The sequence below is a fragment of the Triticum aestivum genome, chromosome 2B (genome assembly GCF_018294505.1).
Source record: "Triticum aestivum cultivar Chinese Spring chromosome 2B, IWGSC CS RefSeq v2.1, whole genome shotgun sequence".
NCBI lineage: Eukaryota > Viridiplantae > Streptophyta > Magnoliopsida > Poales > Poaceae > Triticum > Triticum aestivum.
This window is the reverse complement of record NC_057798.1, coordinates 782561958-782569146: the sequence shown is the minus strand read 5'-3', so window position 1 is coordinate 782569146 and position 7189 is coordinate 782561958. Positions and strand designations below refer to the sequence as shown.

General features: G+C 47.1%; 1 pseudogene; it reads left to right on the top strand.

Moving 5' to 3' along the window:
• The first annotated feature begins 5796 nt into the window (after positions 1-5796).
• LOC123042708 (acetylserotonin O-methyltransferase 1-like) overlaps positions 5797-7189 on the top strand; it is a 2905-nt pseudogene continuing 1512 nt past the window's right edge.

The following is a 7189-nucleotide window of genomic DNA, read 5'->3' as shown; positions in this document are numbered from 1 at the left end:
CTGGGCCGGACTAGGCCGGTTTTTTATGTATGTGTCCATGTGACGAGTGCACTGCTTTTGTTTTTGTTTTCAGCGGGCTTCGGGGGATAATTGGAAGAGTCTGGGGCGAGCTATTTCATAAGTATATTTTAAATTCTCAACATTTTAAATGTTGTCTCATCTAAGTTTGTCACTATTTGATTTAGTTTCTGAAATTTTCATGCAAGCACTCTATCTTTTAGCCTCGCTTGTCAATGTTTGTTGCATCAGTTTTGCTATTTCACATCTGGATGTGAAATAGTACCTCATATATAAGTGCATTTTCATATGATAAAACTTTGCTATAAGATTTGTTTATTTTCCCTTGTTTGCTTTTTCCTTATTTGTTTTTCTTCATTTTTTCATTTTTGGTTTTAAAACTTTTATTTTTTTTCTTTTATTGGTCTTCTTAAATTCATGATTTTTAAAATTCTATAAGTTCTTTTTAGTTCACATTTAATTTAACTCTCGTAATTTGCATGCAAGTGCTCTACCTTCCGCCTCACTTGTTGTTGTTTGTTTATTGTGTATCCTGTTGTTGGCTCAGTCATGTTCGGCTCCACTTTTGTTGGCCCTCGACTCACAACTGGGGCTGACTTTTTTGTCCCAGTTGCAAGTACGTCCTCGACTCGCAACTGGGGCCCAACGTTTTTTGACTGAGTTGCAACTCCGCTCTTGACTTGCAACTGGGGCCCAACCTTTTTTCCTAGTTGCAAGTCGACCGCCGACTAGCAAATAGGGTCTGACTCTTTTTATAGTTGCAAGTGCGCCCTCGACTCGCAATTGGGGCCCGAACTTTTTTGTCCTAGTTGCAATACCCCCATCGACTTGTAACTAGGACCTGACTTTTTTTTGTTTCAATTGCAAGTCCACCCTGAACTCGCAACTGGAGTCTGGCCTTTTTTGCACGAGTTTCATGTCCACCCTCGAGTCGCAACTAGGGCCTGACCTTTTTTCCCCTGTTGCAATTGCACTCTCGACTCACAACCGGGTCTCCACACTTTTTATCCTAATTGCAAGTCTACCCTTGACTCATGACGGGGCTCCGACCTTTTTGTCCCAGTTGAAAGTCCACCCTTGATTCTTAATTGGGCCCCAACCATTTTTGTCTTAATTGCAAGTCCACTCTCAACACAAGTGGAGCTAGACTTTTTTTTTCTCAAGTTGCAAGTCCACCTTCGACTCGCAACTGGAGGCCAACCTATGACGAGTTGCAAGTCGACCCTTTACTCGCAACTAGGGCCCAACCTTTTTTTGTCTGAGTTACAAGTCCACCCTCGACTCACAACTGGGTCCCAACCTTTATTTGTCCGAGTTGCAAGTCCGCCCTTTACTCGCAACTAGGGCCCAACCATTTTTGTGTGAGTTGCAAGTCCACTCCCGACTCGCAATTGGGGCCCAACCATTTTTGTCCCAGTTGCAAGTCCACCCTCGACTCGCATCTAGAGCTCAATCTTTTTTGTCCGAGTTGCAAGTCCACCCTCGGCTCGCAACTGGGGCCCGACCATTTTTCGTCCCAATTACCACCCTAGATTCGCAACTGGGACCTGACCTTTTTTCCCAGTTGCAATTCCACCATCGACTCGCAACTGGGACTTGACCTTTTGTTGTCCCAGTTGCAACTCCACCCTCGATTCATAACTGGGGTCCAATCTTTTTGGTCCCAGTTGCAAGTACAAACGCGACTCGCAACTAGGGCCCGACCATTGTTATTCCCAATTGAGAGTCCATCCTTGATTTTCCATTTGGGGTCGAACCTTTTTTTCCTAGCTGCAAGTCCACCCTCGTCAGCGAACATACTATAGATGAGCCGGCCCAAAATAGCTAGGATACGTTTTTTGTTTTGTTTCTTTACTTTTTCTGTTTCTTATGTATCATTATTCTTCAGTGGTTTTCCTCTTCTTTTAATTTTTCTATTTTTCAAAAATTGATCTCATTTTTTATGATTCTTTTTTCATAAATTCACAAGTTTCAATAAATGTTTCAAATATGTAAATTTGTTAACTTTTCTAAAATTGTTGGTGTTTATCAATTTTCTAACACAAATCTAAATGTGTTCAAATTTCTGTTCTCTTCTTTTTTATCTATTTTCTCTATTTGGTTTTCTCTTTTTTTTGGTTTTTTCTTGTTTGCTTTTAGTTCAATGTATATAAAAAAGTTTGCTTTTAGCTCATCGTATATAAAAAGGTTCACCATATATCAAAAAAGAATTTTCATTGTATATTGCAAAAAAATTGTGGGTATTCAAAACATGATCTTCATATGTTGAAGGATTGTTCACCGTACATTAGATTTTTTTGGTAATCATTAACATCTCTATAATTTAAACAAATTAAGTAAATTCGTGAACATGTTTTTGAAATATGTTTTCAGCAAACTTTGTTCCTTACTGAAAATTAATTATAAAATAATAATAGTGAGAAACGCAAAACCCAAAAGGCAAAAAAATAAAAAAAAATGTTAGTAACCTACTCCCTCCGTTCCAAAATAGATGACCCAACTTTATACTAACTTTGTACTCAAAATAGATGACCCAACTTTGTACTAACTTTAGTACAAAGTTAGTATAAAATTAGGTCATCTATTTTGGAACGGAGGGAGTAGAAGCTAGCTGTGAGAGATGTACTTGTAATGTATAACGATTGGACGTAAAAGTTAACAAATCGATGTTAGCACTAGCGATCAGTTTTCTTTCAGAAAAAGCTAGCGATCAGTTTTTTTCTACGGATAGCTAGCGATCAGATTGTTTTTAGAGAGCTAGTGACCAGATTTGCGTACAGGCCGGCCACACAAGGAGGACGCAGGGTGAGCAGGTTTTTAGTTTTGGGCATTGACAAATTAAAATCAAACAAAAAGGATAAACAAGGGGAAAAAGATGGCGCTGATATCATATTTAGATGTGAGACCGGCCTACATTGAGATCCATGTTTTATTTCTAACTAGCAAAAGAGCCCGTGTGTTGCAATGGGAGAGAAAACATAACACACACTCTTAAATCAACAACCATCACTCAAGACCATAATAGGTCCATCTCCTTTATTTTTGTGAGGCATCATATTTGTGTTGCCGCTTATCCTCCTTCTCACCCTCGCCGGCGATGGCCTCGGTGTTCACACAAAACAACAAAAAACGTATGTTGAATATGGTTAATCCTAAGGCGTCTCTCTCTCCCTCTCTCCTCTCTCTCTCTCTCTCTCTCTCTCTCTCTCTCTCTCTCTCTCTCTCTCTCTCTCTCTCACTCTCACTCTCGCGATGAAAAATCTATTGTTTTCCTTGCGACATTTTTTAGAGGTATGCACGTGTAGTTATCGATGTTTTCTTTTCCGTATATGGTTATAGTGGGGTGTTTATTTGCAATCAGGATCGCCGCCGGTATGAAAAAAACGGATCTTGCGCTATAAACTATAAGTTTGCTTCCATAAGAATATTTTAAAATTATTTAACAGGTAAAATTAACATCCTATTTAGATTCCACATATTTTTCTAATAAGATTTCATATATAATATGTTAAAATCGAAGTTACAGTTTAAAAGATACAGATAATTTAAAAAATCATTTGGTTTGACTCAAATAAATTCCAAAATAATATTTAAAAATACTTAACAGGTAAAAATAATCTCATATTCATATTCTATATATTTTTCTAATCAAATTTCATATATAACATGTTCAAATCGGAGTGACGGTTTAAAAGATATGGATGATTTTAAAAAGCATTTGTTTGACTTAAATATGATCTGCGGATGAATTACCTAAAACATCAGGGAGGTTTTTAAAAAACTGTAAAATAACGGTCCGGGTGCGACTTAAATCCGGACGGCGGGTTGATTTCAAGAAAAGACAGGAATTTTTGTGTAAAATATGAAAATAACGATTCGTTTTAACTTAAAACAGGATTGCGGGTTGAATTCTCTAAAATAGAGAGACTTTTCTAAAAAAATGCCATGACAGACGAAAGAAACCCAATTTGCTTTATTATTAGGTAAAGATATGCTTGGGGCCGGGGCGCCGGCCGAACATTTCCGCACGCACGCCTCTGATTGGTTGCGAGCCACGCTCGAAAGAGCCACGTCTGCTTCCCCATCCATCACATATCCATCTTATCTTCTCCCTGTCTCTTTTTTTCCCTCTCCCAAATCTCTCTCCTCCCCGCCGCACCTGACCTGCTCCTTGCTATGGACGACATGGCCGCCCTCCTCCTCCTCCAAGACGGCGGCCCCTCCTCCTCCTCCTCCTCCGATTCCAGCTACCGTGAGCATGACACCATCTGCTAATTGCTTGCGACAAGCCGCTGCCACATGCTTCGTCACCTGCGGCTGGCGAGCTACATCCATGGTGACCGCGGTGACCACACCCGCTACATGCTCGAACCGCTATTGCTAGATGCTGGAACCGACAGATTTTTTTTTCTACTATGGGAGGTGACCATGGGGACCATGCCTGCCAAATGTTGCAAGCGCTCTCGCTAGATGCTGGAACCGGCAGAATTTTATGCTACTACGGGCGGTGACCATAGTCACCGGCAATCAGTGGAGCTGGAACCAGAGAAAGCGAGATGCTATGACCGACGTGTTGTGGAGCTGCAACCCACAACACCATTTGTTACAACCGTTGTCCGTTTTCGTTGGAACCAGAGAAAGTGATGGGGTTGCGTCAGGCGATGGCGGAAGCTGCTACATGCGGCGGAATGCTATGACCTTCGTGCTGCAAAGCTGCAACCCGCAACATCATTTGTTACAACCATCGATCATCTGTTTTTGCTGGAACCAGAGAAGATCGAGGCTACGGCACAATGAGCTTCAACCAGCGACTTGAAATGCTACAAGCGGCAAATTTGTTTGCTGGAACCATATATAGTGATTTTTTGCGAGTTACTTCGTCGTCTCCATCGGTCCATCGACTGCGGAGCTAAGCTGTAAGCAGGGGACAACGACAGAGCTGCAAGCAGGGGACGACGGCGGAGCTGAGTTCCAAGTAGGGGATGACGACGAAGCTGCAATCATCGACGAGGTGGGAGCTGCAGGGGATGACGGCGGAGCTACAATCATCGTGCTATAAGCTCCATGGATCAATTTTTTTGAGCGGGAGGAGGATATTGCGTGAGGGCGGCGAGCCCTGCGTGTGCGGCGGTGCTTTGGACTCGGTCGCCTCGCGGGGGATTACGGCGGGGGGTCGAAAGCGCCGCAGCCTCCCGTCGTTGATGCGCGGCTTTCGCTGAAGAAGAAGGACAAAGCGGGGGAGGCATATATCCAATGGCTAGTAGTCATTGCATCGCTAGGAATCCTGCGGTCCTAGGTGGACCAGCCGAATTGTTCTGCCGGTGCGCCGGCGCAGAGTAGCACCCTTTGTTTCTTTTGACCCTATTAACGTGTATTAACAATTCTCTTGCCACGCTCGACGCCACATGGCAGGCTCCGGCGAATGCTTGCATGCATGCTGAAGGATGGATGAAAAAAAAACAGATCCAACCGGTCAGAAAAAGAAAGGGATGAGATAGGAGCGTGGACTCACACAAAAATTGAGTTCATCTTGGAGCACCAGCGATCGGCGGTGTAGGCTGGAGCGGCCGAAAGGCACGCGCGTGTCTCCGACGTGCCACAATATCCACGTCCAGAGACCCGAAAGACACATGCATCCAGATCCAGGTAGATAGATCATGCATGCATGGTCGTTGCACAATCATTTTCCTAGCTAGACACTCCTACACGCAAGGCTTATTGTACAAGTCTATAAGAACCTGAGGAGCGTAGCAGAGTTCTTGGCACACAACGTATATCATGGCACTCCAAGCTCAGCCTGAGCTCTACCACCACGACATGGCGTTTGTCAGGTCCGCGGCGCTCAAGGCCGCCGTGGACCTACGCATCTCCGACGCCATCCACCGCCACGAAGGTGCCGCCACCTTGTCCGACATTGCCACCTAGACCGGGATCCAACCGACGAAGCTTTCCCACCTCCGTCGGCTCATGCGCGTCCTCACCACCTTCGGCATCTTCTCGGTCGACCAAGGCCGCCATGCCGATGCCGACGACGTGTGCTACAAGCTCACCCCGGTGTCCCGCCTCCTCGTCGGGGACTACAACCAGTCTCCCATCGTGCGTCTGTTTTTGGACCCGTCGTACGTGACCGCTCTCGGCAGCATGGCGGAGTGGTTCACCGACGAGCAGGCATCAGCTCGCACGCTCTTCGAGGTGGCGCACGGGTGCACGCGAGATGAAATGGTAGCAAGGCCTTCCCCCACATCAAGTGCATCGTGCTTGATCTCCCACACGTGATCGCAGGGGCGCCTGCCATCGAAAACGTCCAGTTTGTCGCCGGCGATTTGTTTGAGTACGTGCCACCGGCCGACGTTATTCTGCTCAAGGTACCTACACATAGAACATTGCGTCTTCTTTCTTCCTTCAACTATTACATACACATTGTGCGACGGGTCTCTTCTTCCTTTTCTCCAGTGGGTTATGTGCTTGTGGCAAGACGAAGATGCCATCAAGGTGCTACGACGGTCGACGGTGCAAAGAAGCCATAAGGGCATCTCCAACTGCGCCCCCAGGAAGGCCTCCGCAGGCGATTTTTTCACGCCGGCGCCGAAGAAACGGCCCAGTCGCGCCCCCAGGAGCCCGATTTTCGCCGGCTTGGGCCGAAAACAGCACCGGCGGACCCAGCCCGAACCCGGCGCGCTGGGGGGCACCCGAGGACGCTCGGGCGAGCTGTTTTGGCGCGAAAAAGACGCGGGCCAGAGCGACTCGGCGCCTCGTCTTCCCCCAACGGCCTCGGTTCTCGCGGGGAATCAATGGCAAGGCTGCCGCCGGTCAGCCTTGCCATTGATTCCTCACTGGCGGCGCTTCACGGGACGGCGCGCCGACGCCTCCCCTCCCTCGCACGCGTACACACGGGCGCGGCCCTGCTATAAAAGCCGGCGCCCTCCACTCGCCTGTGCCCACACCAGCCCCGCCCCTCGCCGCCGTCCAGCCCCTCCCTCTCCCTGCCTCTCCCGAGCGCCGCCGCCCAGCCCCACCCAGCCCCGCCGTCGCCATGGCAGAACGCTTCCCCGGAGACGAGGCGGCGGCCAACGGCTTCGGCCGCCGTTCGCTCCGTGAACAGGAGTCCTGGCTCCTGTTCCAGGCGAACATCCCGGCGCCGCCGGACATGCGCGCTGGGCCGACGGGGTGG